This window comes from Triticum aestivum, chromosome 6A (genome assembly GCF_018294505.1).
Source record: "Triticum aestivum cultivar Chinese Spring chromosome 6A, IWGSC CS RefSeq v2.1, whole genome shotgun sequence".
NCBI lineage: Eukaryota > Viridiplantae > Streptophyta > Magnoliopsida > Poales > Poaceae > Triticum > Triticum aestivum.
Window position 1 is genome coordinate 407,219,092 of NC_057809.1, and position 10,807 is coordinate 407,229,898.

Here is a 10,807-nt window from a genome sequence, read left to right on the forward strand (position 1 = left end):
AGTAGACATAAAAACATATTTAAAGAAATGTTAATCATGTATTTGAAAAATGTTAATTATGTGCATAAAAATGTTCATGGTGTGCTACCTGATGTGCTACCACCATAGCCTTATCCAGATGCTGCAAGGGCAGCAGTAGGACACCGTCATGAAGTAGGTAGCACAAACCCCCCTCGGCTCCCTTCATTGTTACTCATTGTTTTGATATGAGTGGAAACATTCTGGCTGGAGATCATTGTGATGTTTGATGCAGAATGATATTTGAGTTGATGTTGCTTTATGTAGTTATGATTATATGGTTGTCATTTCCTGCATGTCACGATCTAGAAGGAGAAGAAAATGGATGCAATCATTTACATGTTGTTGTGTATATTAACTTAAAGGATCCACGTATCATGGATGGAAATTGGATGCATGAACCTAATAAGTAGTCCTAATAAGGGATTGCTCAATGTGCTAACCATCTTCATTCTGATAAGGTTCCATGTGAATCTGAGTCCCCTGATGAAGCCGCATTTGTTATTCAATTAGGGCAAGAGTTCAACAAGAGGGCGCATACAAGCACGCCAAATTTCACATTCAACAATATACTTGGCTTCAAACACAAGTTCCATATACATATCACGCTGCCAAAATTTACAATCTTTAAATCATTATAAATTCAATAGTACCTTCAATTCACGTCGCTCTTTGTCTGTCAAGAAATGGTTAATTAGTTGATTATTATGATCAACAACAACCATGATCATACCACTTCCTTTTTACAGGGGCCCTGCATCGAGGTTGATGGAGACGATTGAGCTGCTCGCCGATTATTGGTAACAATGTAGAGCAGCTCTATCAAATTGCCATGGTTGGAGCATAACCATAGGGTTCAGGTTGCAGCTCATTGTGCACTTAAGATCACAGGGTCAAAAATTCCACGTGAACTCTTTAGTTCATATCGTCTTTACTACCAGCTTGGTTAAATTTTCTTTGGGATACCAGCTTGGTTAATTGTTGCCCTATCTTTCATATAATTGAGCCGATAGGTGGAACCGACAATACTATAGATGTTTATTTTGTTATATGGATCCAATCTTTGAGCTCGTTTATGATCAGCTGCGCTCAGTGCCATTTTCTTGTTCTTTTGCGATAGTTCATATTTTCTGCAGATTTATATTACAAATGAAATGTGTTTTCATTTTACTTCTTTGAGAGAGACCTGTGTTGAAGATGATCAACTCAATTTACTGGAAACAAAAGTATGGTGAGAAGCAGTTAATCTTACGTACGAACAGTAACTTGGTGGAACTTGGTGCACTCAGCTGTAGGTGCACCCAATATACAGAAAAAGGACTTGAAAAAATGTCGAAAATGTTGGAGAACGTAGTAATTTCAAAATTTTGCTACACACACACATGATCGTGGTGATGCATAGCAACGAGAGGGGAGAGTGTTGTCTATGTACCCTCGTAGACCGTAAGCGGAAGCATTTATCAACGCGGTTGATGTAGTCGTACACCTTCACGATCCGTCCCAATCAAGTACCGAACGTACGGCACCTCCGCGTTCAGCACACGTTTAGCTCGATGACGTCCTCGCCTTCTTGATCCAGCAAGAGGGGCGAAGTAGTAGATGAGTTCCAACAGCACGACGGCATGGTGACGGTGTTGGTGAAGAACAATCTCCGCAGGGCTTCGCCTAAGCACTACGAAAACTATGACAGAGCATAAACTAGAGGGGACGGGGTAGCCGGCACATGACTTGGTGCTTCTTGATATGTCTTGGGTTCTAGCCCTACCCCTCTATTTATATGTTGAGCCTTGGGGTCGAAACTTGGAGTAAAAGCCTTCACAAAGTCGGTTTCACTTGAAAGGCAAGAGTCCTTCTCGGACTCCAAGGCCAGACGCCAGGGTTCTCGGCGTCTGGACCCAGACGCCAGGGACCCTGGCGTCTGGCCCCTGGACTCTGCAGAATTTCCTTTTGCCTTTCCAAAAACCTTGTGGGCTTTCCTCTTTGGCCCAAATAAAGTGTTTTCGTACCCAAACATTTCGGGAAACATCCGGAACCCCTTCCGGTGAATTCTGGAACCCTTCCGGTGACCAAACACTATTATCCCATATATCAAACTTTATCTCCGGACCATTTCGGAGTTCCTCGTCATGTCCGTGATCTCATCCCGGACTCCGAACAACATTCGGTCACCAACATACATAACTCATATAGTACTATATCATCAACAAATGTTAAGCGTGCGGACCCTACGGGTTCGAGAACTATGTAGACATGACCGAGACACCTCTCTGATCAATAACCAATAGCGGAACCTGGATGCCGATGTTGGCTCCTACATATTCTATGAAGATCTTTATCGGTCGGACCGCATAACAACATACGTTGTTCTCTTTGTCATCGGTATGCTACTTGCCCGAGATTCGATCGTCGGTATCTCAATACCTAGTTCAATATCGTTACCGGCAAGTCTCTTTACTCGTTCTGTAACACATCATCCCGCAACCAACTCATTAGTTGCAATGCTTGCAAGGCTTAAGTGATGTGTATTACCGAGTGAGCCCAGAGATACCTCTCCGACAATCGAAGTGACAAATCCTAATCTCGAAATACGCCAACTCAACAAGTACCTTCGGAGACACCTGTAGAGCACCTTTATAATCACCCAGTTACGTTGTGATGTTTGGTAGCACACAAAGTGTTCCTCCGGTAAACGGGAGTTGCATAATCTCATAGTCATAGGAACATGTATAAGTCATGAAGAAAGCAATAGCAACAAACTAAACGATCAAGTGCTAAGCTAACGAAATGGGTCAAGTCAATCACATCATTCTCCTAATGATGTGACCCCATTAATCAAATGAAAACTCTTTGTCTATGGTCAGGAAACATAACCATCTTTGATCAACGAGCTAGTCAGGTAGAGGCATACTAGTGACATTCTGTTTGTCTATGTATTCACACATGTATCATGTTTCCGGTTAATACAATTCTAGCATGAATAATAAACATTTATCATGATATAAGGAAATAAATAATAACTTTATTATTGCCTCTAGGACATATTTCCTTCAGTCTCCCACTTGCACTAGAGTCAATAATCTAGATTACACAGTAATTATTCTAACACCCATGGAGTCTTGGTGCTGATCATGGTTTGCTCGTGGAAGAGGCCTAGTCAACGGATCTGCAACATTCAGATCCGTATGTATCTTGCAAATCTCTATGTCTCCCACCTAGACTTGGTCCCGGATGGAGTTGAAGCGTCTCTTGATGTGCTTGGTTCTCTTGTGAAATCTGGATTCCTTTGCCAAAGCAATTGCACCAGTATTGTCACAAAAGATTTTCATTGCACCTGATGCACTAGGTATGACACCTAGATCGAATATGAACTCCTTCATCCAGACTCCTTCATTTGCTGCTTCTGAAGCAGCTATGTACCCCGCTTCACATGTAGATCCCGCTACGACGCTTTGTTTAGAACTGCACCAACTGACAGCTCCATAGTTTAATAAAAATACGTATCCGGTTTGCGATTTAGAATCGTCCGGATCAGTGTGAAAGCTTGCATCGACGTAACCATTTACGACGAGCTCTTTGTCACATCCATAAACGAGAAACATATCCTTCGTCCTTTTCAGGTATTTCAGAATGTTCTTAACCGCTGTGTAGTGATCCACTCCTGGATTACTTTGGTACCTCCCTGCTAAATTAATAGCAAGGCACACATCAGGTCTGCTACACAGCATTGCATACATGATAGAGCCTATGGCTGAAGCATAGGGAACATCTTTCATTTTCTCTCTATCTTCTGCAGTGGTCGGGCATTGAGTATTACTCAAATTCACACCTTGTAACACATGCAAGAACCCTTTCTTTGCTTGATCCATTTTGAACTTCTTCAAAACTTTGTCAAGGTATGTGCTTTGCGAAAGTCCAATTAAGCATCTCGATCTATCTCTATAGATCTTGATGCCCAATATATAAGCAGCTTCATCGAGGTCTTTCATTGAAAAACTTTTATTCAAATATCCTTTTATGCTATCCAGAAATTCTATACCATTTCCAATCAATAATATGTCATCCACATATAAAATTAGAAATGCTACAGAGCTCCCACTCACTTTCTTGTAAATACAGGCTTCTCCAAAAGTCTGTATAAAACCATATGCTTTGATCACACTATCAAAACGTTTATTCCAACTCCGAGAGGCTTGCACCAGTCCATAAATGGATCACTGGAGCTTGCACACTTTGTTAGATCCCTTTGGATCGACAAAACCTTCCGGTTGCATCATATACAACTCTTCTTTCAGAAATCCACTCAGGAATGCAGTTTTGACATCCATTTGCCAAATTTCATAATCATAAAATGCGGCAATTGCTAACATGATTCGGACAGACTTTAGCATCACTACGGGTGAGAAGGTCTCATCGTAGTCAATCCCTTGCACTTGTCGAAAACCTTTTGCAACAAGTAGAGCTTTATAGATAGTAACATTACCATCAGTGAGGGAGTCCTGGATTAGGGGGTCTCCGGACAGCCGGGCTATATCCTTTGGCCAGACTGTTGGACTATGAAGATACGAGATTGAAGACTTCGTCTCGTGTCCGGATGGGACTCTACTTGGCGTGGAAGGCAAGCTAGGCAATATGGATATGTATATCTCCTCCTTTGTAACCGATCTTGTGTAACCCTAGCCCCCTCCGGTGCCTATATAAACCGGAGGGTTTTAGTCCGTAGGACAACATACAATCATACCATAGGCTAGCTTTTAGGGTTTAGCCTCTGTGATCTCGTGATAGATCGACTCTTGTAATACTCATATCATCAAGAACAATCAAGCATGATGTAGGGTATTACCTCCATCAAGAGGGCCCGAACCTGGGTAGACATCGTGTCCCCTGCCTCCTGTTACCATCTGCCTTAGACGCACAGTTCAGGACCCCCTAACCGAGATCCGCCGGTTTTCACACCGACATTGGTGCTTTCATCAAGAGTTCCTCTGTGTCGTCATCATAAGGCTTGATGGCTCATTCGATCATCGCTAGCGATGCAGTCCAGGGTGAGGCTTTCCTCCTCGGACAGATCTTCGTATTCGGCGGCTTCGCACTGCGGGCCAATTTGCTTGGCCATCTTGAGCAGATCGAAAGCTACGCCCCTGGCCATCAGGTCAGATTTGAAAATTTGAACTACACGGCCGACGTCCGCGGAGACTTGATCTTCGACGGATTCAGGCCCATGTCGGACGCACCGTACAGTCGTGACGAGCATGACGTAACTCTGCTGTCGGACAATGTTCGGGAGATCACATCCGCAACTACCCCGTCCATCAATCCGGAGCAAGTCATGCCATCCGATAGCGGAGGGGATGGACCCCGCCATGGAGGCCGCACTCTCAGTGGCGTTAGAGTCGGATACTGACTTCACTCCTTACGAGAGCCGTGTCACCGAACCACTGGATTCATCTCCGGCCATGGACTCCGAGCCGCTCATATCCGTGCCCGTTGAATCCGACTGGGCGCCGATCATGGAGTTCACCTCCGCAGATATCTTTCAGCACTCACCTTTTGAAGATGTGCTAAATTCATTAAGGTCTCTCTCCCTGTCAGGAGAACCTTGGCCGAACTATGTCCGGCTAGAATGGGATGCGGACGACGAAGAAATTCGCTGCCCACCCACCACCCACTTAGTAGCCACCGTCGATGACTTAACCGACATGCTCGACTTCGGCTCCGATGACTTTGACGGTATGGACGAGAAGCCGGAAACGAACAGGATCCACGCCCTCGGGGCACTGGACCGCCACCTCATCATATGATATATACATGGTGGACACCCCCAAAGAAGCCAATGGCGACGAGACAACGAAGGATGACCCCTCCAAGAAGCAACCCAAGCGCCGACGTCAGTGGCGCCGCTCTAAGTCCCGCCATAGCAAGAGCAGTGATGCCGGCACAGGAGATAATAACACTCCGGATAGCGCCGAAGACAACAACAATCCCCTCCAGCACGGTGCAGAGCTAGAGGACGAACAAGCTAGCCCTCCAGAGCAGGCAGCAGATGGAGAACCGGAGGAGGACAATTACATGCCTCTCTCCGAAGACGAGGCGAGCCTTGGCGACGACGAGTTTATCGTGCCGGAGGACCCCGTCGAGCAAGAGCGCTTCAAGCGCCGGCTTATGGCCACGACAAATAGCCTAAAGAAGAAACAACAACAACTTCAGGCTGATCAAGACTTGCTAGCAGACAGGTGGACCGAAGTCCTTGCGGCCAAGGAGCATGAACACGAGCGCCCGTCCAAGAGTTACCCAAAGCGCAGGTTACTACCTCACCTCGAGGAGGAAGCATTGAAACCTCATTCACCAGTGTACGATGCGGCTGACCGGCCACTACGCGGCCTAGCCAAGGAGGCGTTTCAGCCTAAAGATCAGACCGCACCCCGTCGCCACTCAGTCAAAAATACTAAGGCCCGGGGCAACACAGAGGACCTGCGAGACATCTTGGACAGTAAGGCAAAAATCGCAAGGTCAATATACGGGACACGGGCACGTGCGCCCACACAGGACGATGATCGTCGCATCGGATACACCAAGAGTAAATCTGGCCGGGCCGAATACAGCAGACAAGACTCATACGAACTACATCGGGATATAGCCCGACACAGAGGTGCCGCACACCCCCTATAATTCACTGATGAAGTTATGAATCACGAATTCCCAGAGGGTTTCAAACCCTTAAATATCGAATCATACGATGGCACAACAGATCCCGCTGTATGGATTGAAGATTTCCTCCTTCACATCCACATGGCTCGCGGTGATGGTCTACATGCCATCAAGTACCTCCCACTAAAACTCAAAGGACCAGCCCGGCATTGGCTGAATAGCTTGCTAGTAGATTCTGTTGGCAGTTGGGAGGATCTGGAAGATGCATTTCTTGACAACTTCCAGGGCACTTGTGTGCGGCCGCCGGATGCTGACGACTTGAGCCACATAATCCAGCAGCCAGGGGAATCGGCCAGACAATTCTGGACACGGTTCCTGACTAAGAAAAATCAAATTGTAGACTGTTCAGATGCAGAGCCCCTAGTGGCATTCAAGCATAATATTCGCGACGAGTGGCTCGCCCGCCACCTCGGCCAGGAGAAGCCGGAATCTATGGCAGCCCTCACGACACTCATGACCCGCTTTTGCGTGGGCGAGGATAGCTGGCTGGCTCGCAGCAACAACACATCGAGGAATCCGGATACCTCGGATACCAAAGATGCTAACGGTAGGCAGCGTCGTAATAGACCAAAGCGCCGCAATAACGGCGATAACACCGAAGATACGGCAGTTAATGCCGGATTCAGAGGCTCTAGATCCAGTCAGCAGAAAAAGCCATTTAAAAGAAATACTCCGGCTCCGTCCAGTCTGGATCGCATACTGGATCGCTCGTGTCAAATCCACGGCACCCCCGACAAGCCAGCCGATCACACCAACAGAGAATGCAGGGTGTTCAAGCAGGCCGGCAAGTTAAATGCTGAGAATAAGGACAAGGGGCAGCACAGCGATGATGAGGAGGAGCCCCGACTGCCGAACACAGGAGGACAGAAAGGGGTTTCCCCGACAAGTGAAGATGGTGAACATGATATACACAACCCACATTCCCAAGAGGGAGCAGAAGCGTGCACTAAGGGATGTCTACGCGATGGAGCCCGTCGCCCCAAAGTTCAACCCATGGTCTGCCTGTCCGATCACCTTCGATCGCAGGGACCACCCCACTAGCATCCGTCAGGGCGGATCCGCCGCACTGGTCCTAGATCCCATCATTGACGGATTTCACCTCACTCGAGTCCTTATGGATGGTGGCAGCAGCCTGAACCTGCTTTATCAGGATAAAGTGCGAAAAATGGGTATCGATCCCTCAAGAATCAAACCCAGCAAAACCACCTTTAAAGGCGTCATCCCAGGTGTAGAGGCCCATTGCACAAGCTCAATCACACTGGAAGTGGTTTTCGGATCACCGGATAACTTCTGAAGCGAAGAGTTAATCTTCGACATCGTCCCGTTTCGCAGTGGCTATCATGCACTGCTCGGATGGATATCATTTGCAAAATTCAATGCAGTGCCACATTACGCATACCTCAAGCTCAAGATGCCAGGACCTCGCGGGGTTATAACAGTAAATGGAAACACAGAATGCTCGCTCCATATGGAAGAGCACACTGCAGCCCTTGCAGCAGAGGCAGAAAGCAGCCTGTTTAGGCAGACCACTCATTCAGTGTCACAGCCCCCGGACACCTTCAAGCGAGTCCGTAACAAGCTGCAACAGGATCGCCTGGCATGATCAGAGCTCGCCTAGCAATCCAGCCCCCGTCCCAGTCCCAGTGAAGCGACGAAATCCGCGCCGCGTGTACATAACTATGCATTGAAAATACCATGGACATAGGCGGGGGCACAATCAGGACACGCCCCACATTGTGGCTTAACCACACTAGGGGCTGTACACGTGTGACATTCCTTTTCTCTTTCAGGGCCTAACTCTTCGGAAGCCGTTTCCGGCAGTACGATTGCCGGACACATTCTGGAAGCAACAACCAAGGCGGCAAGAAGCTAAGATGAACACGGGAACTGCCAGGTGGTCTCTAGTAATACTTGATATACCCGTTTTTCACTATTTATGCATAGCTTGCCCTGGGATAGGACATTTCGAATTGTCCTACTTTATGCTTATTGCACTACTTGCACCAGTACGCTTCGACGTATTATTCAAATAACAATGCATATCATTAATCTGTCATTGCATTATTTAAGTTTTTCTCTTTTCTCTTATACGTCCATTTACGACAATCCGCACCCGCACGTTCTGTTGGGGAACGTAGTAATTTCAAAAAATTTCCTACGCACACGCAAGATCATGATGATGCATAGCAATGAGAGGGGAGAGTGTGATCTACGTACCCATGTAGATCGACAACGGAAGCGTTTGGTTGATGTAGTCATACGTCTCCACGGCCCAACCGATCAAGCACCGAAACTACGGCACCTCCGACTTCTAGCACACATTCAACTCAATGACGATCCCCGGGCTCCGATCCTAGCAAAGCGTCGGGGAGGAGTTCCGTCAGCACGATGGCGTGGTGACGATCTTGATGTTGTACCGTTGTAGGGCTTCGCCTAAGCACCGCTACAATATGACCAAGGTGGAATATGGTGGAGGGGGGCACCGTACACGGCTAAGGAATGATCACAATGATCAACTTGTGTGTCTAGGGGTGCCCCTATGCCCCCGTATATAAAGGAGCAAGGGGAGGAGGCCGGCCGGCCCCTATAGGCACGCCAGGAGGAGTCCTCCTCCTAGTAGGAGTAGGACTCCTACTAGGAGGGGGAAAGAAGTGGGGAGGGAGAGGGAAAGGGGAGCGCCGCCCCCCCCCCTCTCCTAGTCCAATTCGGACCTGGGGGGAGGAGGCGCGCGGCCCACCTCTGGCAGCCCCTCTCTCTCTCCACTAAGGCCCATATGGCCCATTACTTCTCCAGGGGGGGGGGGGTGGTTCCGGCAACCCTCCGGCTCTCCGGTTTTCTCCGAAATCACCCGGAACACTTCCGGTGTCCGAATATAGCCGTCCAATATATCAATCTTTATGTCTCGACCATTTCGAGACTCCTCGTCATGTCTGTGATCACATCCGGGACTCCGAACTAACTTCGGTACATCAAAACTCATAAACTCATAATATAACTGTCATCGAAACCTTAAGCGTGCGGACCCTACGGGTTCGAGAACAATGTAGACATGACCGAGACACGTCTCCGGTCAATAACCAATAGAGGAACCTGGATGCTCATATTGGCTCCTACATATTCTACGAAGATCTTTATCGGTCAGACCACATAACAACATACATTATTCCCTTTGTCATCGGTATGTTACTTGCCCGAGATTCGATCGTCGGTATCTCAATACCTAGTTCAATCTCGTTACCGACAAGTCTCTTTACTCGTTCCGTAATACATCATCTCGCGACTAACTCATTAGTTGCAATGCTTGCAAGGCTTATGTGATGTGCATTACCGAGAGCGCCCAGAGATACCTCTTCGACAATCGGAGTGACAAATCCTAATCTCGAAATACGCCAACCCAACATGTACCTTTGGAGACACCTGTAGAGCACCTTTATAATCACCCATTTACGTTGTGACGTTGGTAGCACACAAAGTGTTCCTCCGGCAAACGGGAGTTGCATAATCTCATAGTCATAGGAACATGTATAAGTCATGAAGAAAGCAATAGCAACATACTAAACGATCGGGTGCTAAGCTAATGGAATGGGTCATGTCAATCAGATCATTCACCTAATCAAGTGATCCCGTTAATCAAATAACAACTCTTTGTTCATGGTTAGGAAACATAACCATCTTTGATTAATGAGCTAGTTAAGTAGAGGCATACTAGTGACACTCTGTTTGTCTATGTATTCACAAATGTATTATGTTTCCGGTTAATACAATTCTAGCATGAATAATAAACATTTATCATGATATAAGGAAATAAATAATAACTTTATTATTGCCTCTAGGGCATATTTCCTTCAGTCTCCCACTTGCACTAGAGTCAATAATCTAGATTACACAGTAATGATTCTAACACCCATGGAGCTTTGGTGCTTATCATGTTTTGCTCATGGAAGAGGCTTAGTCAACGGGTCTGCAACATTCAGATCCGTATGTATCTTGCAAATCTCTATGTCTCCCACCTGGACTAGATCCCGGATGGAATTGAAGCGTCTCTTGATGTTTTGGTTCTCTTGTGAAATCTGGATTCCTTTGC